We start from the raw sequence: 25,370 nt of genomic DNA on the forward strand, positions 1-25,370 counted from the left end.
CTTCCCAAAGTGCTGGGATTACAGGCATGAGCCACTGCACCCGGCCAGTTTTAGTGTTTTGAGGAACCTCCATTCTGTTTTCCACAGCAGCTGCACCCACTTTGCCTTCCCACCGGCAGTGCACAAGTGTTCCAGTGTCTCCACGTTCTCACCAATACTTGGTTTTTTAAAAAAGCAATAGCCATCCTGACAGATATGAGGTGATATTTCATTGCGGTTTTGATTTGCATTCCCCTCATAGCATTGAGCATTTTTTCATATGCTGGTCATCTGAATATCTTCTTTAGAGAAATGTCTATTTAAGTCCTTAGCCCACTTTCAAATTGGTTTATTCAGTTTTTTGTTATTGAGTTGTGGCATTCCTTGTATATTTTAGAGCGTAGCACCTTGTCAGGTAGACATATGGTTTGCGAATATTTTCTCCTATCGCATGGGTTACCTTTTTACCATTTTGTTTCCTTTACCATGCAGAAGCTTTTGAGTCTGATGTAGTCTCATTTGTCAGTTTTTGCTTTTGTTGCCTGTGCTTTTGGCATTATATCCATGAAATTATTGCCAAGACCAATGTCATGAAACTTTTCCCTCATGGTTTTTCTTTTCTTTTCTTTTCTTTTTTTGAGACAGAGTCTTCGCTCTGTCACCCAGGCTGGAGTGCAGTGGCAGGATCTCCGCTCACTGCAAGCTCCGCCTCCCGGGTTCACGCCATTCTCCTGCCTCAGCCTCCCGAGTAGCTGGGACTACAGGCGCCCGCCACCTCGCCCGGCTAGTTTTTTTTGTATTTTTTAGTAGAGACGGGGTTTCACTGTGTTAGCCAGGATGGTCTTGATCTCCTGACCTCGTGATCCGCCCGTCTCGGCCTCCCAAAGTGCTGGGATTACAGGCGTGAGCCACCGCATCCGGCCCCCTCATGGTTTTTCGTAGGAGTTTAACAGTTTCAGGTATTACATTTAGGTCTTTAATCTATTTTTGGTTTATTTTTGTGTATGGTGTAAAATAAAGGTCCGATTTCATTATCTTGCATGTGGATATCCAGTCTTCCCAGCACCATTTATTAAAGAGACTCCTTTCTCCACTCTATTCTTGTCACCTTTGTCAAAGATCAGTTGACCATATATGTGTAGATTTATTTCTGGGCTCTTTATTCTGTTCCATTGGTCTGTCTTCACACTAATATTATACTGGGTTTTTTGTTGTTGTTGTTTGTTTTTTGTTTTTCTGAGACAGAGTCTCACTCTGTCGCCCAGGCTGAAGTGCAGTGGTGTGATCTCGGCTCACTGCAACCTCCACCTCCTGGGTTCAAGTGACTCTCCTGCCTCAGCTTCCCCAGTAGCTGGGACTACAGGCATCCATGCTCAGCTAATTTTTGTATTTTTAATAGAAAAGGGGTTTCACCGTGTTGGCCAGCTGGTCTTGAACTCCTGACCTCAAGTGATCTCCCCGCCTCAACCTCCCAAAATGCTGGAAATGCTGGTATTACAGGCGTGAGACACCACGCCCGGCCCATAGTGTTTTGATTACTGTTGCTTTGTAGTGTATTTTGAAATCGAGTCTAGATTAAGAAAAAAAAGAGACAATTCAAATAAAACCAGAGTGAAAGAGTAGACATTAAAACTGATGCCATATATAAAAAAAAGATCATGAGACTGGTATGAATAATCATATGCCAACAAACTGAATAACCTAAAAGAAAAGATAAACTCCTAAAATCACACAACCTATCCAGACTGAATCATGAAGAAACAGAAAGTCTGAATAGCTCCTTAACTAATACGGAGATTGAGTCCATAATCCAGCACCTTCCAATAAAGAAAAGCCCAGGACCAGGTGGCTTCACTGGCAAATTCAACCAACATTTAAGGAAGAATCAACACCAATCCTCAGATTCTTTTCAAAAGTTGAAGAGGAGGGAATCATTCCAAACTCATTTTATGAGACCAGCACCACCCTGATACCAAAGCTAGACAAAGACACTACAAGAAAAGAAAACTATAGGCCAGTATTCTTGATGAATATAGATGTAAAAGTCCTCAACAAAATACTGGTGAGCCAAATCAAAGGCATTTTAAAAGGATCATATCATACACCATAACCAAGTAGGGTTTATCCCTGGGGTGCAAAGATGGTTCAGCACACAGAAATCACTTAATATGGTACATTGTATTAACGGAATAAAAGATAAAAATCACATGATTATCTCAACAGATACAGAAGCAGCATTTAATGCAATTCAGCATCCTTTAATGATAAAAGTTATCAACAAACTAGAAATAGTAGGAAAGTACCTCAGCATAATAAAGACATTATATGAAAAGTCAACAGCTAACATCATACTCAATGGGGAAAACAAAAGCTTTTCCTTTATGATCAGGAAAAAGGCAAGGATACCTGCTTTTATCACTTTTATTCAACATAGTACTGAAAGTCCTAGCAAGAGCATTTAAGCAAGAAAAAGAAAAGATATCCAAATAGGAAAGGAAAATAATATTGTCTCTGTTTGCAGATGACATGATCCTATACATAGAAAACCCTAAAGACTACATAAAAAACTGTGAGAACTGGCCGGGTGTGGTGGCTCACACCTGTAATCCCAGCACTTTGGGAGGCCGAAGCAGGCAGATCATGAGGTCAGGAGATCGAGACCATCCTGCCTAACACAGTGAAACCCCGCCTCTACTAAAAAAAAATACAGAAAATTAGTTGGGCATGGTGGTTGGTGCCTGTAGTTCCAGCTACTCAGGAGGCTGAGGCAGGAGAATGGCGTGAACCCAGGAGGTGGAGCTTGCTGTGAGCCGAGATGGTGCCACTGCACTCCAGCCTGGGTGCCAGAGCGAGACTCCGTCTCAAATAAATAAATAAATAAATAAATAAATAAATAAATAAATAAAATAACTGTGAGAACTAATAAACAAATTCAGTAAAGTTGCAGGATACAAAATCAATGCAGAAAATGAGATGCGTTTCTATATACTAACAATGAACTATTTGAAAAGACAATTAGGAAAACAGTCCCATTTACAAGTGCACCAAAAAGTATAAAATACTTAGGAATAGACTTAATGAAGGATGTGATAGACTGGTATATGAAAATTATAGAACATTAATGAAAGAAGACGCAAATGAAAAGCCATCTCGGGTTCATGGATTGCAATACTTCATACTGTTAAAATGTCCATACTACCCAATGCAATCTATCAAATCAGTGCAATCCCTATCAAAATTTCAACAGACAGAAATAGAAAAACAATTCTAAAATTCATATGGAACCAAAAAAGACCACAAAGAGCCAAATTAATCTTGAGAGAGAACAAAGTTGGAGTCATCACACTTCCTGATTTCAAAATCTATCACAAAGTCATTTTTTTCCCTTTCCGTTCAGCATCTTTGAAGATGCCATAACTTCTGTTCAAACGTTAACAAAATTGTTTTTAAAATTGAAGAAACTGTGCCCTGAAACGATTGTGGTTTTCCCTTTGGTTATTTTTAATTTTTTTTCTCTTTGTATTTGGCTTTTGGTAGTGTGACAATGATGTACCTAGGTGTGGTTGTCCTTATACTTATCCTCATTTGGGGTACTCTGAGCTCCTTGAATCTCTGGGTTGATGTCTTCCATCAATTTGCAAAAATTTTTGGCCATCATGTCTTTAAATATTGCCTTTTCTCCATTCTGTCTCACCTTTCTCTTTGGGGCTGCAATTGCATGTATGTTAGACCATTTGTCTTCCTCACATATCTTACACTCCTTTCTGGTCTTTTCATTCTTTTTTCTATTGAAATCTCTTCCAGTTCACTAATCTAATCCGCTTCACTAATCTTTCCTGGTCCTTTGTTGACTCTATTTAATGAGTTCTTCAGACATTGTATTTTTCAGTTCCAGAATGTCCACTTGGTTTTTTAAAAAGAGATCCTAATTGTTGAAATTCTCCATCTTTTCATCTATCTTCTTCATCAATTTCCCTATTTTCTTTAACGTATTAATGGTAATTTTAAAGTCCGTCTCTGAATCATCTGTGTCTCTCTTTCTATTGCCTGTTTGATATTTTGGCTTCAGGTCATTCAGTTTTTTTTTTTTTTTTTTTTTTTTTGAGACGGAGTCTTGCTCTGTCACCCAGGTGAAGTGCAGTGGCGCGATCTCCGCTCACTGCAAGCTCCACCGCCTCCCGGGTTCACGCCATTCTCCTGCCTTAGCCTCCCGAGAAGCTGGGACTACAGGTGCCCGCCACCACGCCTGGCTAATTTTTTTGTATTTTTAGTAAAGACGGGGTTTCACCATGTTTGCCAGGATGGTCTCGATCTCCTGACCTTGTGATCCGCCCGCCTCGGCCTCCCAAAGTGCTGGAATTACAGGCGTGAACCACCGCGCCTGGCCCAGTTTTTTTTTTAAAGCATGTCTCATAATTTGGGATTGGATGCTGTATACCATAGAGGGTTTTTTGTTTGTTTGTTTGTTTGTTTGTTTTTTGGTGGGGTGGGTATATTGTAGAGGGTTAGAATAATGCTATCATCCTCCAAGGAGGGTTATTTCCTGCTAGAAAACAGGGCTGATCTATTCCAGTTTTGTCCTTATTCCTAGAATGTAACCCATTCCTGGGATGTAGTCCTTATTTCTAGGGCCCGATCTTATGCCCAGAGTGTAGCCCTCGTCGGGTCCAGGGTGTTTTCTGAGATCCCTCCACCTTGTTGGGTCATGGTCCTTTCCCCCCAGGTCCATGTGGCTGACAAAACCTCTGCTTGATTCTTTAGCAGTTGCTGTTTCCTCCTGGTTGTTTTTGTTTGCCTGTTTTGAGTCTCTCTCTCTACTTTTATGTAACTTAGGTATCAGCCAGTTATTTGAGGAAGATTTTTATCCAGATTATTAGGCTCCTTATTTTTGTTTCCTTCCTTTTCTGGATTTCCCTCCTCACTTCCCAGCCACTTTGGCAGTCCTGAACTCTGACCTCTCTTTCCTTAGCCCTATCGCTTGAGATGTATTACCCTAATACACAATTTGAAATTTTCCTGAGTGGAAAACACCAAGATGATTGTGGAGCTCACCTCGTGTCTTTTCCCTCTCCAAAGATCATGGCCTTTTAAGTCCTGTCTGTGTTGGTTGTACTCAGTGCCTTCAAATAGGTGCTTTAGATGCCCATTGCTATTGGAATTCCCAGCCTTCAGAACTGTGAGAAATGTATTTCTTTTCTTTATAAATTACACAGTCTGTGGCATTCTGATATAGCAACACAATATGGATTGTGACAGATGGCCAACAGGCATCTCAGATTTAATTCATCCAGGAAAAAAAAAAATCCTGACCCCCCACCCTCCCACCCTGACCCCCAAACCATGGTCTGCAGTCTTCTCCATCTCTATAAATTCCTCTTTACTTGTCTCTTTGTAAACCCCATTTTCATTCTGTCAGAATGTCTTATAGGTTCTGCCTTCCAAATGCATTTGGTATCTGACCATAACTCCCCTCGCTGTAGCTCCCTTGATCCAAGCCCCGTTCCTCTTTCCTGGATGGTGGGAGGAGCTTCCCTGGATATCTCTGCTTCTGCAGCTGTGTGGCATTTAAAGTGTGAATTATACTAAAAGCTTTCTCACTCAGAGTCAAATTCAAAGTCTCTCTGTGACTGTTGACCACGGTGCCATGATGCTGACCTTCCAGCCCCACCTTCTATCCTCCAGCCAGTCCAGCCTCACTGTCTTCTTCCTCACACTCCAAGTCTCCCCATCCCCATGCATCACAGCTTCAGGGTTACTATCCCACTGAGTTCTTCTCCATCCATGCTGGGAGCCTCCTGTCCCCCTGTCTGAGATGTTTCATGACTTGCTCATTTTCTAGGTTATTGTTTTTCTCTGTCCATGAAACCATAAACACCCTGAAGGCAAGATTCCATTATTTTGTTTCTTTCCAGTTTGAATCCACAGAATCAAGAACAATGACTCATAGGTGAGCAGTAGATATTTGCTGAATATATAAAGGAAGATGGGAAGAAAAGGAACGAGAGAGAGGGAGATGATCTTTAAAAGGAAAAGAGTGGAATAAACATAAGTGAAAACACAATCTTCAGTTGCCAAGAGAGCTTGAAATTAAGTCCTGGGCAACTGTCTGTTTCTGAGCATTGAGGAGGCCTGTGGCTTCACCAAGAAAAGGTTGTGCCGCACAAGTCTCATTCCTTTTTTTGTTAGGGAATACTGACGGAGAGCTCAGAACACTGTGGATATCATGGAAATGGCACCGACAGGGAGAGCTCAGAACACTGTGGATATCATGGAAATGGCACCGACAGGGAGAGCTCAGAACACTGTGGATATCATGGAAATGGCACCGACAGCAAGAGCTTAAAACACCCTAGATATCATGGAAATGGACTTCAGAAAGGCTTTTGTGTGTTGTTTTTCAGCCAAGTCAAGAAGTGAAATGCATCCACATCTGGCTGCATGCTTGTAATTAGAATCTGACTTTCTAATTCATCTCAATGTGCCTGGAAGTCTTAGAACCACAGTTCATCCTGCAATTTGTTCAGTTCTGATTAAAAGCACTCACTCCACATGTGCCAGGCACCGCAATAGGCTTTGGGGATACAAAGGTCAGTAGAAGAGTTCATGCCCTCAAAGAGCTCATTCAGTCCTAATACACCTTCAAGCCAGAAGCGTCCCTGCTGACACAGAGCAAAATGACCACTTTTATGAGCGACATGAAACTGGAAAGGGGACCCAGGTGTCCTCTTGTCCCCATCCCCGTCCCCCCGGCACAGGGCCTGTGTCCCAGCGGCCTGCTGGTAGACCACAGCAGCCAAGGGAAAAGGCCAGTCCCGACTCTTCCCCCGGCCAGCTTCGAACCACTCAATCTGTGGGAATTGTGGCCCATTTTGAGGGCATCATATTTGGACTATGACTTACTTGTGGTTGTTTGTTTAATTGGTTTTGATGAGTTTGGTTTGCTTTTCTCTCCTCGTACTATTTGCCCATTTTCTGTCCTCGGTTTTTCCATGTCTGAGTAATAATCCTCTGTTGTCTTATGCGCATCCCCCACTTTTGCCAGAGCCTTCCACCCTCCTGCCTCAGTCTCCACAGCCTGCTCCCTCGGCCTCCTCTGGGCTGGCTGTCCTGGGTCAGTGGTGAGTTCTTATTCCTTTTGTTACGTGCTTTGCGGCTTCTTTGCTGAATGCAGCCAGGGGCAGGGGGAGGGGCAGGGCCAGGGAGCTCGCCTGAACTGCCCTACAGTCTCCAGCTCTCAGCTCTTAGCTTGGCCCAAACGAGATGCTTTCACGCATGCATGTTACAAAGTGGAGTGAAACCACTCACTTGGCAACTAAGGAGAGTTAGCCTGGAAAGAGAAATCTGGGACGAATGGAATCTCTGACTTCAGTTATGATGGACTTTCAGGTGAAAAAAATGTGGATTTATTTTGAGTGGACCCAGATGGCAGAACGAGGATGATTGGATACAGTTGTGGAGATATAGTTCCTGCACTGTGGACAGCTGTGGGCTGTGCTCCCCGGCAAGGAAAAGGTGAGCAGCCACCCCAGAGCGCCAGTGCAGAGGCTCCCTTGGCACTTGGGTGTGGGGCAGGCGTGGGCTCCTCCACCGCAGGGCAGTGGGTGCAGAAGCACCAGACCCACAGGATGGCTACCAGGACCAGAATCTGTAACTCTTGGACTTTAAGGTCATACCGTTCTCTTTTAAAGAAAAGTTAAAACTCAGGCTTGATTTTTTTTTTTTTTTTTTTTTTGAGACAGAGTCTCGTTCTGTCACTCAGGCTGGAGTGCAGTGATGCGATCTCGGCTCACTACAACCTCTGCCTCCTGGGTTCAAGTGATTCTCCTGCCTCAGCCTCCCAAGTAGCCAGGACTACAGGTGCCCACCACTACATCTGGCTAATTTTTTTTTTTTTTTGTATTTTGAGTAGAGACGGGGTTTCACCATCTTGGTCAGGCTGGTCTTTAACCCCTGACCTCAAGTTATGACCTGCCTCGGCCTCCCAAACTGCTGGGATTACAGGTGTGACCACCATGCCTGACCCTGATGCACTTTCAAAGTTTTCCGTAACCGTGAGTTTTAAGTAGCTGAGCTCTAAACCTAAATAATTGCCCAAGGGTGATGGTTAAGGAGACCGCAGAGTGGGAAGAACAGAGAGGAGAGAGGCTTGGGAAGACCAGGTGAGAAGGAGCAGTCAGAGTCAGGGAAGAGCCCTGGCAGGAACTGAGGAGGAAGAGTGGACAGCAGCATCCGAGGGAAGGAGGACTCCAGAGGCTCCTGACTTGGGCGAGGGAGCCAGCCACCATGGGCCCTGGGCTTCCAGCCAGATGGAACCGCTGTCACAGGATCCTTGGGGTGTCACATTTCTAGCTGGAAACCTCTGTGGCTGGTAGCACCCTTGCCCAAGTTTTGCTTGGGCCCACTGGACTTGTTCTGCCCACTCACTCAGCCTGGCATGCTGCACTCAACTGACGCTACTGGCCTGGATCCCACGCCTGGCCAGAGCGAGTCAGGCACAGGGCAGTGAGGGGCGTGTGAGTGAGCATAGGGTCCAGCCACTGTGCAATCAGGCACGCCAGCAGCTGCAGCAGGGTGGGCAGCTCCAGGTGCTGGTGTGGGCACTGGCTCTCTGCAAGGCTGCAGCTGGACCAGGCACACTGCAAGCAGCTTCCACAGCTGGCACTGGAGAATGCAGTATGCCAGGAACCACAGGGCCCCAAAGAGGGAGTTCAACTCAGAAGGGGTGGGGCTCCTGCTTGTCCCTGGCCTGGGGGCTGCAGCTCTTCTCTCCTTCTCTTCCCCCACAGCATGGCAAGCAAGGGGCATGTTTCAGCCCTGTTTGTGTTACACCAGCTCTTTTAGCCTTGCCAGATTCAACGGGTCCCAAGTTCTTGTCCTGTGACCAGGAAGAATGAGGTATGCAGACAAGTGGAGGGTGAGCAAGAGGAAGATGAGCTTTATTGCGTGATACAACAGCTCAGAGGAGACCTGCAGGGGCAGCTCCTTTCCACAGCCAGGGTGTCCCAACAAGTGTTCAGCTCCTAGCACAGAGGAGACCATAGAGGTGGAAAGCTCCTCTCGGCAGGCAGGCCATCCTGTCATCTCTGCAGCTCTCAGCAGAGAGGAGGCCCTGGAGTGGGTAGCTCCTCTGCATCTGGTTGCCCTGATGTCTGCTCAGCTCTGGTTTTTTGGGCCTTATAGGGGAGGAAGTGCACTCCGATTGGTCCATCGGCAGTCATGGGTAAAGGCACCACAAGTTCCCACTCTGGTCTGCAGGACTGGCAGCCCAGCCCCCAGCCTTCAGGACCTCCCTGGCCTGAAGGTGGGGGCCTCACCAGGGACCTGCCCCCTTCCACCCAGGAACTTGTCTGCCTGCTGCTGCCATTCATGGTGCCCAGGCTGTAGGTGCCAAGGGCTGCCTGTAGGCCAGTGCCAAGCTACCCTCAGCACCCCCGTGGCTTCCCTCCTATTCTCGGCGCTCAAAGTCTGGAGGGGGCTGAGGCAGCAGGGGGCTGGTGTATCAGCACTGCCCTGAGCATGTGCACACCTGGCCAGGCTGTGACAGTGCCCAGGCTCGCCCCGACTTTACTCTGAGATCAGAGTGGACGTTGACAGTAGGGAGAAGCCAGGCAGCAGGAGCAGGCCCTTCCAAACCTGTGAAGGCCGGGGATGGGGCTTCCTGGGCCCCCAAGAGTGCAGAGGTGCCTGGATCCGAAGCCATGGTTTGGGGGGCTGCAGCTGTGCCCAGGAGAGTGCGGCTTCTGTCTGCTCCCGGCTTCCCACAAAAGCACAGGGATGCCTGGGTCTGCAGCCATGATTTGGGCAGCTGCATCTGCCCAGTGGGGTGGGGCTCCTGCCTGCTCCATGGAGCAGGAGGCCTGGATCTGCAGCTGGGACTTGGGTGCGGCTCCCGCCTGCTCTGTGGAGCCGGAGGTCTGGGTCTTCAGCTGTGACTTCAGTGGCTGCAGCTGTGCCCAGGAGAGGGGGGGCCCTATCTGCTCCCGGCCTGAGAGCACAGGGATGCCTAAGTCTGCAGAGAGCTCCCACCCCAACTCGGAAGGGGCGGGGCTCCTGCTTGTCCCTGGCTCCTGCCAGTTCCATGGAGCATGCAGCCCTGGCTGTGCCTCCCTGCTGCAGCTGGCATGATGGCACCAGCCACTCTAGATGGACCATGGTGCCATCACTGAGACCCAGCCTTGACATAGCTGTCAGGACACTCTCTAGTCACACTTGCCTTCCTGCTGCCAATGCCTCCATGGCTCAGGTGGCTGCAGCTCCTTGAGATGTCCCAGTGGGTCCTGGGTGAGCCTATCCAGCTGATGGGCCATGAGGCAACAGGCAAGTGGACAGGACAGCACTGTCCCCCTTCCTCTTCCTCTGCCCCTTCAACTGCAGTTTGGAAAATTCACATGTTACCAGGAAAACAGCCAGCTACCCAGGGCTATTTACCTCAGGGGCCAAAATTCCCCTGGGATGAGATTGCTGGGCTCAGAGAACATGTTGAGCAAACACAGTACTTTCTGTGAGCTGGGTTAGGTTCTAAAAGCCTTACAAAGAGTAACTTAATCATCAGCACAACCAAAGGAAATAGATGTTTGTTTGTTTTTTATCATTGCATTTCGCACATGAAACAGAGGGTAAGTCACTTGCCCAGTGGCACACAGCTCTCAGGTGACAGAGCTGGGATTTGGGTCCAGGCAGGCTCGTACAGACTCGACATCCCAAATTGGCTTCATCCACAGTGACAGAGCAGCAGCGAGGGCTCTAAGACCACCCAGCTCTCCTCCTGGGTATTTTTTCCATTCTACTCATCCCAAAACTTGATCTCACATTGCTCTGTCTCTTTCTCTGCCTCCATGCTTGATGCATTTACTTAATCTTTTGCAGGATGGGTCATTACTTTTTGCAATAGCACACTTAAAGGTAATGACCAAGATAAATTGAAAAGAGAATTCAACAGTATTCATTGTAAGATTGAATGGGATATGAAATATGTAATCAGCACTTATAAGGAATATCACTACATTCTCTTCCTCCTCCTGCCCGTCCTTTTGTTTTGTTTTGTTTTTGTTTTTGTTTCTGTTTTGTTTTGTTTTGCATTAAAACCAGGGAATTTGATGTTGATTCTGGCCTGAATGTTAAGCACATTCTGGATTTTCTACACAGTTCTGACACCACAGGTACTTGTTTCTTTCTCAGAAGGCAGGTGAAGCTCAGCTGTGTGGGGCTGTGCTTGGTGTCAGTGTGGGAAACCTGTGGAAGTCAGCATGGTGTTAGCAGGTTTTACCAGCAGTTTGCTTGGAAAACAGTCTCCGATCTGCACTTGCACGCCCACCACAATGCCTTCTCCCCACGCCTCTGCAGACACCAGGAGGCCAGGGCACAGAGGATGTGCGACTTGTGCTCCTGCCTTGCTGCACAGTCTAAAGACCTCACATGCGTTTTGAATGTTCAACCACTATTAGAGTGAGAAACAGCATCCAAGATGCTTTTACTAAGGAACATTGACAACTGGAAAAACAAATCAAGCTTGGATTCCAGGGAACCGTGTCCATATTTCCTGTTTTATGAATTTTACCATTCACTCTTAAGGCTATTTTTATGTTAGGTTTGAATAACTTGATAAACTATCAAGAGAAAACCATGCAGCATTATGTTCACTGCCAAGTAACATGGACTTAGAGGATGGCATAATTCTTTTTTTTTTTTTTTTTTTTTTTTGAGACGGAGTCTTGCTCTGTCACCCAGGCTGGAGTGCAGTGGCCGGATCTCAGCTCACTGCAAGCTCCGCCTCCCGGGTTTACGCCATTCTCCTGCCTCAGCCTCCCGAGTAGCTGGGACTACAGGCGCCTGCCACCTCGCCCGGCTAGTTTTTTTGTATTTTTTAGTAGAGACGGGGTTTCACCGTGTTAGCCGGGATGGTCTCTCGATCTCCTGACCTCGTGATCCGCCCGTCTCGGCCTCCCAAAGTGCTGGGATTACAGGCTTGAGCCACCGCGCCCGGCCGAGGATGGCATAATTCTGTGAAACCACTTCTGGAGTTCAGCATTTAACCGAGCACATTCTCTGGAGTTCAACATTTAACTGAGTGCATTTTACTTACCTGTCACCATCGTGTCGCTTGGAATGTCTTCTATTAGGCATTTCTCCTCACGTTCCCCTGCGTGGAAATAAAAGGCAGTTGAAAGTGGAAAACCAAAACATAAAAGAAATGTTAACATTTGCATTTCTGTTGCTCAAGCCACTTCTGGTAATACTTTCTTTGAAATGGATCCGTTGCAGGTGCCACTGGCTAATGAATGTTTGTATTTCATTGGCTAATTTTGTAAAATTGATTTTTGTGAGAAGTGACACGTGGTGCTGACACTGGGCAGGTACTTGGAGCAAATCCCATGAACAAGATAAAAAGGCATAAGAGTTTGGGGCCTTTCCTAGCTAATGACGCAGAGTTCCTTCTGATCTGCCACTTTGAAAAGATATTGAAGCGTTCTGATGGAGTGAAGGAGAAGCTTCTAATGAATGTGGTGTCAGGAGGATGAGAAATGAGAGATGGGGAGGCAGGTGTAGGCAGGAGGGGAGGGAGGCCGGGTGCGGTGGAGAGGCTAGGTGTTGGGGGGTGAGGCTGGGTGTGGGGGAGGATGCTGGGTGTGGAGGAGCTGGGTATGGTGGGGGAGGCTGGGTGTGTGGGGAGAGGCTGGGTGTGTTGGGGGAGGCTGGGGGTGTGGGGAGAGGCTGGGGGTGTCGGGGAAGGCTGGGTGTAGAGGGGGATGCTGGGTATTGGGGAGGTGGTGTGGGGGGGATGCTGGGTGTGTGAGGGGAGGCTGGGTGTGTGGAAGTCTGGGTGTATGGGGGGAGTCTGGGTGTGTTGGGGGAGGCTGGGTGTCTAGGGAAAAGCTGGGTGGGAGGGAGTCTGGGTGTGTGAGGGGAGGCTGGGTTCGTGGGGGGAGGCTGGGTGTGTAGGGGGAGACTGGGTGTGTGGGGGGAGGCTGGGTGTCTAGGGGAAAACTGGGTGTGTGAGGGGAGGCTGGGTGTGTGGGGGGAGTCTGGGTGGGTGGGGGGAGGCTGGGTGTCTAGGAGAAAGCTGGGTGTGTGGGAGGGAGGCTGGGTGTGTGGGGGGAGGCTGGGTGTCTGGGGAGAGGCTGGGTGTGTGGGGGGAGGCTGGGTATGTGGGGGGAAGCTGAATGTGTAGGGGGAGGCCGGGTGCCAGGGGGAGGCTCAGTTGGGGGGAGTCTGGGTGCAGGGGGAGGTGGGTGTGGACCTGTGGGTAGGAGGAAGGGAAGCTGGCTAAAATGGAACCACCTGGACTAGGAAGAGCGAGTGCCCTGAAGAGACTAAGTCTGTTTCCTCATTTTAAAAAGGAATTTAAATCACTTAGTGATCCATTAGGTCTTTTCAGCTGTGACATCCAGTGTTTTCTCTTTAAACCTTTTGTTTAAAAATGTTTGTAGACTCACCAAAAGTTACAAAAATAGTGCAGAGAGGTCCTGTGACTCATCCCTCAGCGCCCCCAGTGCAACATCTTATGTGACTAAGATCACTGCAGGACTGCGTCACGGGGACTTGGCATTTGACGGTGGCAGAGAACAGCTAGCTCGGCTGCAAAGCTCACGTGGTGCTACATTTTTGCACACACTTGTTTTTTGTATGTGAGTGCACCATCATGAGAATGCTTCAGCGAGCCCTAATGAGCACTCTGGAAAGAAGTGGGAAGACGGAAAGAATGCATCGTGTGGTTTGGAGCAAGGGCTGGCAGCCGAGGGCCTGGGCTGTCTGACTACACTGCTTCTCAGGGACGTGAGTGTGGACAAGTCGACGGACCTCCAGGTCGTCACCCATAACGCAGGGGCAGTGCTGCCCCTCAGCATTGTCTCAGGGATTAGACGACACAGGCAGTGTGGGCTTCTCAGCTCTGATCTGGTGCGCAGCGGGCATTTGGTGAAGGGTGTAGCTGTTGCTTTTCTGGTGCCAGGTGGAGCTGTGGCTGGATTCCAAGCGTGGCAAGGGCGACCAGGTACACACTTGCAGCTGTCTTCATCCACGACCTGCCCTTCCTCCTACCTAAACCCAGCTCTGGTTTCAGAGCCCACCTTTTCCTTCCTCCTCAGAGACCTCTCTCCCTTCCCACTGGTCTGTGCCCTCTGCCTCAGTCTCCCCAACAACCAGTGTTTTCCTTTAGATACATTCTGTAGCACAATATTGACAAGCCTAGACTCTGTGGCCACACTGTCTGGGTGTCCCTCCTCTGCCCCTTACCTCCTGTGCAATCCTGGGCAAGTAAGTTCCTTAGTTGTTGTCTGCCTCAGTTTCCTCATCTATACAACTGAGAGAATAAAGAGCCCACTTTATACGGTGGTTGTAAAGACCAAATGATACTCTCTGTGTAAAGTGCTAAGAACAGTCCCTGACACACAGTACACACTGTGTAAGTGTTTGCCAGTGTTATTTCATAGCCTGACATCTTGAAGAGGTTGCTAGATAGGCTAGCTCAATTTCTCCACTTCCACGCACAGCTAAAAAAATCAAAACCGTCTATTCTAGAACATTTTAAGCACATGAAACTAGAGAATTGTGTGATGAGCCCCGAACTAGTTTTATTTAACCAACACACACACACCACACACACACACTTTTAAAGTATGTCAGATCAGAGGCCGTTTTCGCCTATCAGCACTTCAGTATGCATCACTAACTAGTGAGGACCTTGTTAAATGAAACAGTCACCATGCCATAACAACAAGGTTAATAAGAATCCCTTCCTGTCATCCGACACCCAGTTCACAGTCATGTTTCCCTGATGGCCTTAAAAGGTCTTTTTTACAGTTGATTTACTTTGATCAGCATCTAAACAGAATCCACACATGACACTTGGTTGCTATGTCTGTTAAAACTCTTATTTCATAGGGTCTGCCTTCCCCACACCAGTCTCTTTCTTAACCCACTAATTTGTTGGAGGCCCTGGGGCCCTTGCTTGTGGCGGTCGGCATCCCAGGTGTGGGTGAAAGTGTCCTCAGGTGCCGTTGGACTCAGCACACCTTCGCTATGACTGCAAATCTCCGGGGGTTCTTGTTGAGCTCATGTCCTGATCTGGAGGCTGGGACGGGGCCTGGGTACTGATGCTGCTGCTCCAGAGACAGTGCTGGGGAATGGCAAGGGGTCAGCTGGCTCTTCCTCCAGCTTCCCAGATACTGGCGTGTGCACCTAGAGTTGATGAGACTCAGGCTTGGACTTTAAGCTAGAGTCACTGGTGAGTGCCTCCTGGTGCCTCACAATGGAGGCCATGATGTCCAGTTGTCCTGCCTTGAGTGACCACAGCCCGCCAGGGGCGCAGTGCTGTTCCTGCTTGCCCCTTGTCAGGTTCTCTCAGCCTCTGCCTGGCAGTTTTGACATCCACTCTCTCTCGATTCCTCTTTCCTCAGTGGTTGCTACAGGAGAACTTCTCACCAACTAGCTGCTTGCCTTGAAGCAGTTTGCACAGGAAAGGCTGGCCGCGGACTTGGTTCTGGCCCTAGAATTAGCAGTTTTCAAAGGAGTATGTTTGTTCCCTAAGAGCTGCCATGTAACCAATGGAGATTCTTTAAAGTATCATTATGAGTTCATGAGTGGTTGGGTACTTAATGCTTTTCTGATATATTGGAGTCATTATTCTTCTTAATACTTAAGTTGCCCAACCTTTGGCCAATGGTGGCCCTTTAGTTTCACTCCTGTGTCTTTTAGACAGAATAACATTCACTCTTTAGTATAAAAAGCGTTCACGTGAGGGGCATTTGCTTCTGCAGATTGTCATTGCCCTGAGCTTTCTCAGAGGACAGATCTTGGAAAGGTTTTATTGTGGGCTTATTTTTAAATTAAAAAATGAGCTCATACTCTCAGGTCCAATCAAAATGTAAGACTGAAGAGTTTTACTTAATTTCACTGAATATATATTTGTATGTCTTGTATGCCAAAAATCTACTTACTGGCATTAATATAATTTATTTGCTTTATCCTTCAATATAGCTATACAGGCCATACCTTGGAGACACTGCGGGTTCAGATCCAGACCACCAATAAAGCAAACATTGCAGTAAACCAAGTCACACAAATGTTTTTGTTTCCCAGTGCATATAAAAGTTGTATTTACACTACACTGTAGTCTATTAAGTGTGTAATAAGCACCGTGTCTACAAAAACAGTGTATGTACTTTAATTAACATACTTCATTGCTAAAAAATGCTAATGATCATCTGAGCCTTCATGGAGTGGTAACCTTTTTGCTGGTGGAGGGTCTTGCCTTGATGTGGACGCTGCTCACTGATCAGGGTGGTGGCTGCTGAAGGTTGTGGTGGCTGAGGCAATGTCTTAAAATAAGACAACAGTGAAGTTTGTCACGTCAATTGATGCTTCCACAAAAGATTCCTCTATAGCATGTGACACTTTAATAGCATTTTACCCACAGTAGAAAGTCTTTCAAAATTGGAGCCAATCCTCTCAAACCCTGCTGCTGCTTTATCAACTACGTTTATGGAATATTCTAAACCCTTGGTTTCATTTCAGTGTTCACAGCATCTTCACCAGGACTAGATTCCGTCTCAGTAAACTGCTTTCTTTGCTCATCCATAAGAAGCAACCCCTCATCTGTTCGGCTTTCATCCTGAGATTGCAGTGATTCGGTCCCATCTGCAGGCCCCACTTCTGATTCTAGTTCTCTTGCTGTTTCCACCACATCTGCAGTGACTTCCTCCACTGAAGTCTTCAACTCCTCACAGTCATCCTTGAGGGTTGAGATCAGCTTCTCCTAAACTCCTGTTCATGTTGATATTTTTATGTCTTCCCATGAATCATTAATGTTTTGAATGGCATCTGGAATAGTGAATCCTTTCCAGAAGGTTTTCAATTTACTTGTCCAGATTCATGAGAGGAATCCCTATCTGTGGCAGCTATAGCCTTACAAAATGTATTTCTCAAATAGTAAGACTTGATAATTGAAATTACTCCTTGATCCATGGGCTGCAGAATGGATGTTGTGTTAGCAGGCATGAAAACAACAGTAATCTCCTTATACATCTTCATCAGAGCTCTTGGGTGACCAGCTGTATTGTCAATATTGTCAATGCATAGTAATACTTTGAAATAATCTTTTTTTTTCTGAGCAGTAGATCTCAAAAGTAGGCTTAAAATACTCAGTAAGCCATGCTGTAAACAGATGGCTGTCATCCAGGCCATGTTGGTCCATGTATAGAGCATAAGTGGAGTAGGTTTAGCATAATTATTAAGGGCCTTAAGATTTTCCGAATGGTCAATGAGGATTGGAGTCAACTTTAAGTCACCAGCTGCATTACCACCTAACGAGAGAGTTAGCTTGTCTTGAAGCTTTGAAGCCAGACACTGGCTTCTCTCTAGCTATGAAAGTTCTAGATGGCATCTTCTTCCAAGAAGGCTGTTTGGTCTACATTGAAAATCCACTGTTTGGTGTAGCCATGTTCATCAATGATCTTAGCTACATCTTCTGGGTAACTTGCTGCAGCTTCTCCATCAGCACCTGCTGCTTCACCTTGTTCTGTTTTTTGGTTTGTTTTGTTTTTTGTTTGTTTTTTTCCTTAAACCTCATGTACCAACCTCTGCTAGTTTCAAACTTTTCTTCTGCAGCTTCCTTACCTCTCTCAGGCTTCACAGAACTGAAGATAAAGCCTTGCTGTGGATTAGGCTTTAACTTAAGGGAATGTTGTGTCTGGGTTGATCTTCTATCTAGACCACTCAGACTTTCTCCATATCAGCAATAAGGTTGTTTCGCTTTATCATTTGTGTGTTTACTGGAGTGGCACTTTTAATGTCCTTCAAGAACTTTTCTTGGCTGGGCACAGTGGCTCATGCCTATAATCCCAACACTTTGAGAGACTGAGGGAGGAGGATTGCTTGAGGCCAGGAGTTTGAGACCAGACCGAGCAACAAAGCAAAACCTTGTCTCAACAAAGAATACATTAAAAAAAAAAAAATTAACTGGGCGCATGCCTGTAGTCCTAGCTGGTTTGGAGGCTGAAGCAAGAGGATCCCTTGAGCCCAGGAGTTCAAGGTTACAGCGAGCTATGATCATGCGACTGCACTCCAGCCTGGGTGACAGAGCAAAACCCTGTCTCAAAAAATAACAATATTTTTTTCTTTGTATTCACAACTTGGCTGACTGTTTGGCACAAGAGGCCTAGCTTTCAGCCTATCTCAGCTTTATGTTAATCATTTCTAGCCTTTGATTTCAAGAGAGAGACGATGGCTCCTCCTTTCACTTGAACACTTAGAGGCCACTGTAGGGTTACTAGGTGGCCTAATTTCAATATTAGTGTTATCTCAGGAAATAGGGAGACTCGAGGAGAGAGAGGGAAATGAGGCAATGGACAGTCATTGGAGTAGTCAGACCACACACAACATTTATCTACTACATTTGCCATCTTACGTGGGTATAGTTGGTGGCATCCTAAAACAGTTTCAACAGTAACAACAAAGATTGCTGATCACAGATCATCATAACAGATATAATAATGATAAAATACATTGACATACTGTGGCAGTTACCAAAGTGTGACACAGAGACATGATGTGAGCACGTTCTGTTGGAAAATGGCGCTGACAGACTTGCTCAGTTCAAGGTTGCCTCAAACCTTCCATTTGTAAAAAACACAATATCTGCAAAGCACAATGAAGCAAAGTACAGTAAAGCGGGGGTGCCTGCAAGAGTTTCAAAAGAGCCACACCAACATTTGCTATTATCAGAAAGACTACTAACTGCCATCTAAGATTTCTTAGCCATTCTCTTTAGTCTTTTCCCAGGGATATATGCACAAAAACACCATTTAAAGTTATTGAAGTAATTACTTTATTTTCATATAAAATATATTTCATTTGTGTCAGTTTGTTTTCAATATTTACAATTTAGTCATTTTGCCTTTTTAAATTTCACTTTATTTTTATTTTTAATTATGCAAAACATTTACATGGCTCAAAAATAAAATTATATGCAAGAAAAGAAAACATGAGACAAAATAAAAATGAAAATGGTAGATTTAAATCTGACGATATCAATTAAGTCCATTAGATATGAATGACATAAAGGCAGAGATTATCAGACCAGTAAAGAAGCAAGACCCAAATAAATATCGTCTATAAGAAATTGACTTTTAAAAAGATATTCCTTGCAAACTCTAATCCAAGAAGTTGGAGTGCCAATATTAGTGTCGGGCAAGGTAGACTTTTAAATAAAAGATTACCGGAGATAAAGGAGCATTTCATAATATAAATGGGAACTACCTTAAATATATATGTACCTTAATAATAAAGCTTCCAAATTCATGAAACAAAAATTGCCAGAATTGAAGGAGAAAGAGCTACATCTACAATTATAGTTGGAGATGTCAGCAATTCTCTTAATAATAGAACAAATAAAGGGAAATCAGTAGCGATAGTGAAGACCTGAACAATGCCATCAACCAATATGACCCAACTTGAGCAAACTAACATTAATGAAACGCCACACTCGGGCATGACAAGATGCACAGGGAATATTTGCCAAGATTAGGTCTTAACTTGGAGCTATAAAATAGTATTGATAAATTTACAAGGGTTGAAATCATACAGAATATGTTCCTAACCATAATATTGAATTAGAAATCAGTAATAAAACATATATGAGAAATTCCAAATATTTAGAAATTAATCACAGTTTTAAATCATGTATCAGAGAAGATGTCACAGGGAAGATAGGAAGTATTTTAATTGAATTGCAATGAAAATATATTTCATTTGTGGTATGTAGCTAAAACAATTTTTAAAGGGAAATTTCTACCTTTAAATACCTATATTGAGTTTGTGACCAGCCTGGGCAATGTAGTAAGACACTATCTCTATTTTAAAAATTTAAAAATTAGCCAGGCATGGTGACATGTGCCTGTAGTCCCAGCTACTTGGGAGGCTGAGACAGGAGAATCACTTGAACCCGGGAGGCAGAGGTTGCAGTGAGCCGAGATCATACCACCACACTCCAGCCTGGGCAACAGAGTGAGACTCTGTCTCCACAAAAAAGAAAAAAAAAGCTTATATTAGAAAAGAAGAAAAGTTTAAAATCCATGACCTAAACTTCTACCTTAATAAACTACAAAAGAAAAAGCAAATTAAACCCAAAGTAAGAAGGAAGGAAATGTTAAAGATTGATGGAAGAAAAAGTAAAAGTAAAGTGTGGAAGTCACTGAAACAAAATGAGCAAACACTAGAGAAAGCTAATGAAACCAAAACTGGTTCTTTGAAAGATCAATAAAATTCGTAAGTCTGATCAGGGGAGAAGGAGAAAAACCACAAGTTACCAATATCAGAATGAAAGGGGATATCGTTATAAATTCTACAGATAATAAGAGGATAATAAAGAAATGTTATGCGCCGGTGTAGCTCATGTCTGTAGCTCATGTCTCAGCATTTCAGGAGTCTAAGGAAGATGGATATCACTTGAGTTTAGGAGTTCGAGACCAGCCTGGACATCGTAGTGAGACCTTGTTGCTACAAAACAATAAAAAATCAGCTGGGTGTGGTGGGGGGTACCTGTAGTCCCAGCTACTCAGGAGACTAAGGTGGGAGGATGGCTTGAACCCAGGAGGCTGAGACTGCAGTAAGCAGTGACTGTGCCACTGCACTCCAGCCTGACGACAGAGGGAGACCCTGTCTTAAAAGAATTTTGTGAATGAGTCATGCCAATACATTTGACAATTTAGATGAAATAGACAAATTCTTCAAAAGCACAAATTACAAAAACTTTCACAAGAAAAAAATTTTTAATAGCCTAATAAATTCAATCTAATAAAGAATCGAATAAATTTTATTTATAATTAAAAACTCCTCCCACAAAGAAAATTCTAGGCCCAATGGCCTCACTAGTGAATTCTGTGAAATATTCTATAAAACGTTTATGAAAAAGTTAATACCCGTTTCTCACAAAGAGAAGAGAGCACTTGGATTCATTTTATGAGGTCAGCATTATCCTGTACCAAAATTATACTATGACATTATAGAATCTGGTAATAAATGTATTTGGAACTGACAATTCCCTGTGCTTTTAAAGATTCTGTGGTTACAAATTTGCCCAGTTATTTGAATTTGGGTGTTTTTTTTTTTTTTTTTTTGAGATGGAGTCTCACTCTGTTGCCCAGGCTGGGGTGCAATGGTGCAATCTCAGCTCGCTGCAACCTGCTTCCTGGGTTCAAGCGATTCTCCTGCCTCAGCCTCCTGAGCAGCTGGGATTACAGGCACCTGCCACTACGCCCAACTGATTTTGTATTTTTAGTAGAGATGGAGTTTCACCATGTTGGCCAGGCAGGTCTCAAACTCCTGACCTCAAGTGATTCACCTGTCTCAGCCTCCCAAAGTGCTGGGATTACAGGCGTGAGCCACTGTGCCTGGCTAGTTACTTGAATTTGTGAACCTAAACTTCCAGTTTAGGATTTGTTTCCCTCAGCCCTGATGATCAGCTCTCACTTTACCGCTGCTTTTTAACTTTTCTAATTTTGCTGTTATTTTTTTCTCCATCTTTGGGGAATTTATACTTTTGTTATTGGAGAGATTTTAAAATATTTGTATTACCATTCCTCAAATCTCAGACCATCCTTTTGGGATAATTTTCCTCCACCCTGAACTACATCCTTTAGAAAGTTTCAGTGTCATTATCTTGGTATTAAGATTCTTCAGTTTCTGTTAATCTGAAAATGTCTGCATTTTGCCCTCGTTCTTGAAAGATGTTGCTGAGTTCTCAGCCCTGGGTTGACAGTTAATTTCTCTCAACATTTCAAAAGTATTATCTAACTGCCTTCTGACTCCCTTTGGGCAGTTAGGAAGTAGCTGTCATTCAACAGATGTTCCTTTGTAAGCAATCTGTACATTCCTTTGGGTCCTTTGAAGCTTTTTTCTTTGTGTTTAGTGTTCACCAGTTTCAATATACTGTGCATGGGCAGCGACTGCTTTCGTTTCTCCTCTTTGGAATATATTGTGCTTTCTGTTTCTGGAGATAGCTTTTAATTTTAACCAGTGCTGTAAATTTGCACTATTTTCTCTTTAAACATTGTCTCTTCTCCACTCTCCCTATTATCTCCCTTAGAGTCTCTGATTTAAAACATTTTAGAACTTTCCATCTTGTCTTCGATATCTTTGTGAAATTTCCCATTTCCTGTCTCTCTGTGCTGCATTCTGCCTGATACCTTCAGCTAGATCTTCCAGTTCACTAATTCTTCGTTCAGCTATGCTAATTAGCTCTCCAACTCTCTGACTAAGGCTTCCTCATTTTATAATTTTTCCTTTCCAAATGTATCTGTTTGTTTCTAATCCCCCTTGTTGGTTGTTCATTTTTGTTCTATTTTATATTACATTTCTGACAAGTTAATTATCTGAGAGCTTGGGTGTCTGAATCTGTTCCTTTTTTTTTTTTTTTCCCCCTGGCTTTCAATTATAGCGACTTGTTTTCTTGTTTATTTAATCTTTGTGTTGCGCTCGTTGCCTGATTTTGATGGTTGGGGCTCACACTAGGGACTGGGAAAGGTCCTGTGGAGAGAATCGCTCCTGTCCTTTCCTATATCACAGGGCATTGCTGGCCTCGAGGGTGCCTCTCTGTGTGGGGGGCCGAGTTCACCTTTTCACTCTTCTGCTGGCCAAGCTCACAGCAGCCCTCAGGAGCCCTGTCTCTCCCAGCTGCTCATGAGTTTGTTTCTTTGGCCTGACACCACCTCCTTGCTCTAGCCTCAATGTGTTTGTTTGCTTATTTTTAGAAGTGGGGGTAGAAAGTAGAGTCCTCCCTGCATCTTATGAAAGGGGCAGTGTCTCAGAGCTGGCTCCATCCCATTCCGCCATTCTGTGGGTGGAGGGTGTCCCCTGAGAGTGCCAAGGCAGGCGTCTGGTTTGTGCCATCCACACACCCTCTTCTGCAGCTCCAGTGGAGTATGGCGGGACTTCTCCATGTTCTACCCTTCGTCTTCCTCCCCCAGTGCCACAGACCCCTCAGCCCCAGTCCCCATGGCCCCTGTGTTGTTGCTGAGCACAGTGGGCCATTCCATGATCATCCTCCTGTGGCTTGGACACTGGACTGCCAACCACTTCTCCTCGGCACGCTGGGCTGGGCCAACCCCCACCCCGTAAGCCCAGCAGCCCCCTGGAGCCCAGCATAGCCATGTCCCACTAATATGAGTGGCATGCAGTCTCAGTGCAGGTGTGGGGCCCCTCCTTCTGTCCCAGGTGCCCCCCGTCCACCTGTGGCAGCTCAGCGTACGGGAGGCTACAGACCACGAATGGGACCCTCAGGTGTGAACTTGCCCTCACTTGCTCACTGCCCCCCTGGTTCCCCATGCTGACCCAGTTGGGTCAAGGCCTTCCTGAAACTAGGATGGGGTCAACTGCTTTGGTGTCTCTGGGAGGCATGTTAAACGCAGGTCTGTAAGTATTCATGTTGCCTTTTCATCAAAACAAACCCAGACTCATCCACTTCTTACCATTCCCATGGGTGTTTCTGAGGCCTACACCTCCCTCTTTCGGGACGATTGCAGGGGCTTCTCCTCTCCTTTTTCCTGTCCATACCCACTACTCACTGCTTTCAAGATGGCAGCCACTGATGCGGTGCTGTTTCTGCACTCTGTGCCTTCCCGTGCTCCCCACCTCATTCAGGCGAGGGCAGCCACGTAGGTCCCGTCTGACCCACCCTCTGGCCAGGTGGCCCCCGTGGGATTCCTCACACAGCATTCCATTACCGGATGGCGCTCCCCATTGGTCTCCTTCAAATCTCAGTGCCTCAAAACAACACTGTCCATCCTGGTGGCATGGGGGCTCCAGAGACTTCTGTGATGGCACCTACGTCAACACATACCCTGGGGTCCCTGAGGCCGGGAGAGAGCACGATAGCCTCTCACCTGGGCAGTGAATGTTCCGGCCCCGAAGTGACGCCTGTCCCACCCCAGGACCCCCCAGCTCCATGCTCCAGGAGGGAAAAGTGACTCCTGTCCCGCCCCAGGGCGCCCCAGCTCCATGCTCCAGGAGGGAAAAGTGACTCCTGTCCCACCCCAGGGCCCCCCAGCTCCATGCTCCAGGAGGGAGGGCAGGTGGATGCGGGTGTTTGCAGGGGTCTCCACCGCATCCCCTTCCCCAGCCTTTCAGTGTTCCTACAGGACTTCACAGGCTCCACAGTAGTGCATGGTTCTGTGAGTCTGCTCTTGCAGTCTCTGCCCTTTGACTGGAGTGTTGTGTCCATCTGTCAAGGCTTCGATGCACCACCCCTTTGTGCTGCTCTGGTGTCTCTGAGTTTAGAGCTCCTGGCGAGGTTAACTCGGTCAGCATCTTCTCCTGGTCACGCCAGCCCCAGTGGCCCGGTGGCTCCGACTGTGGAGTTTGCCACGTGCTCTGACTCAGGAGCATCAGGGCTGGTGTTCTGTGCGTTTTGTGGGTTCCGATTGTGGGTTCATATTCCTGGGGACCCTCTGAGTTCCAAGTACGCAGTGTGATCTTTACGCAGGATTTATGACCATTCCTTCAGGGGCCTCCTGGCATTATCAGTCCCGGGAACCTTAAGAAAAGTTTAAGTCCGGGGTTTTTCAGATCTCCACGTAACCTCAGAACTCACTCGCCCGTGAGCTTGGGCTTACGTTCATTGTTTTCAAAGATGGTGGGCGGGGATGGCGTGTAGGGTGGTGGGAGCTGGTCCTGGGATCTGGTTCTAGAAGCAGCAGGGCTGGAGGGCCTTAGCTAGTTACGAGGAAGGGTCGTCTCCCAGGCCTCAGGGTGAGGGAAATGAGCCCCCACCTTCTAGTCACTGGGAGAGGACTGAAGGAGAAGCAGCCATCTCCCAAGCATTTCCATCCTCAAACCACACACAGCTCTGGCCCAGGCGCTAGGAGGGCCCTGGGGTTCCACCAGGAGAGTGGCACTGGTGGGGAGGGCCACGGCAGATCACAGTGAGCCCCTGGGGACATATTTGAGGTTGGGGCCTCTGAGCTCAGGTCCCAGGAGGTATCTGCTGGTGGCCTGATGGGCTGTGAGGGTCTTGGTGGTCAGTGGCCCCCCATGAGCAGCAGCAATGCAAGCTGCTCCCACAAAGGAGGGGCCAGAGTGACGGCTTCTGGGGCCTCGTCCGGATCTTGAGGAGCCCCTCCTCTGAGCTTCTGATCGTCCTGTGGGCAGGCGCCTGCCTTCTGGGTTTGTGGATGCATCTGACACGCCATTTGCTGTCTTCTGAAATCCTGTGGGCCAGGGGTGGCCTCTGTTGTGGGGAGACCTGTGGGTCTCAAGCTTCCCTCCCACACACACAGAGTATGCGCCTCATGGCCCAGATAGATCACCAGGCACCTTCTGAACGTGTGTCCCCCATTAGCACACACCAGGTGTCCCTGCACTGCACAGGGCCCAGAACAAGTGTGGGGACAGCCAGCACA

At 46.4% G+C, this 25,370-nt stretch overlaps 1 long non-coding RNA gene across 1 annotated transcript in view; it reads right to left on the bottom strand.

The window, feature by feature from the left end:
- The window catches only part of LOC144341068 (uncharacterized), a 34,781-nt gene extending 22,574 nt beyond the window's left edge, over positions 1-12,207 (bottom strand). The window contains exon 1 of the long non-coding RNA XR_013417653.1: positions 12,062-12,207. This is a non-coding gene — a long non-coding RNA (uncharacterized LOC144341068). The remainder of the gene's footprint in view (positions 1-12,061) is intronic.
- Between the last annotated feature and the right edge of the window lie 13,163 nt (positions 12,208-25,370).

The sequence above is a fragment of the Macaca mulatta genome, chromosome 5 (genome assembly GCF_049350105.2).
Source record: "Macaca mulatta isolate MMU2019108-1 chromosome 5, T2T-MMU8v2.0, whole genome shotgun sequence".
In the NCBI taxonomy this organism is placed as follows: domain Eukaryota; kingdom Metazoa; phylum Chordata; class Mammalia; order Primates; family Cercopithecidae; genus Macaca; species Macaca mulatta.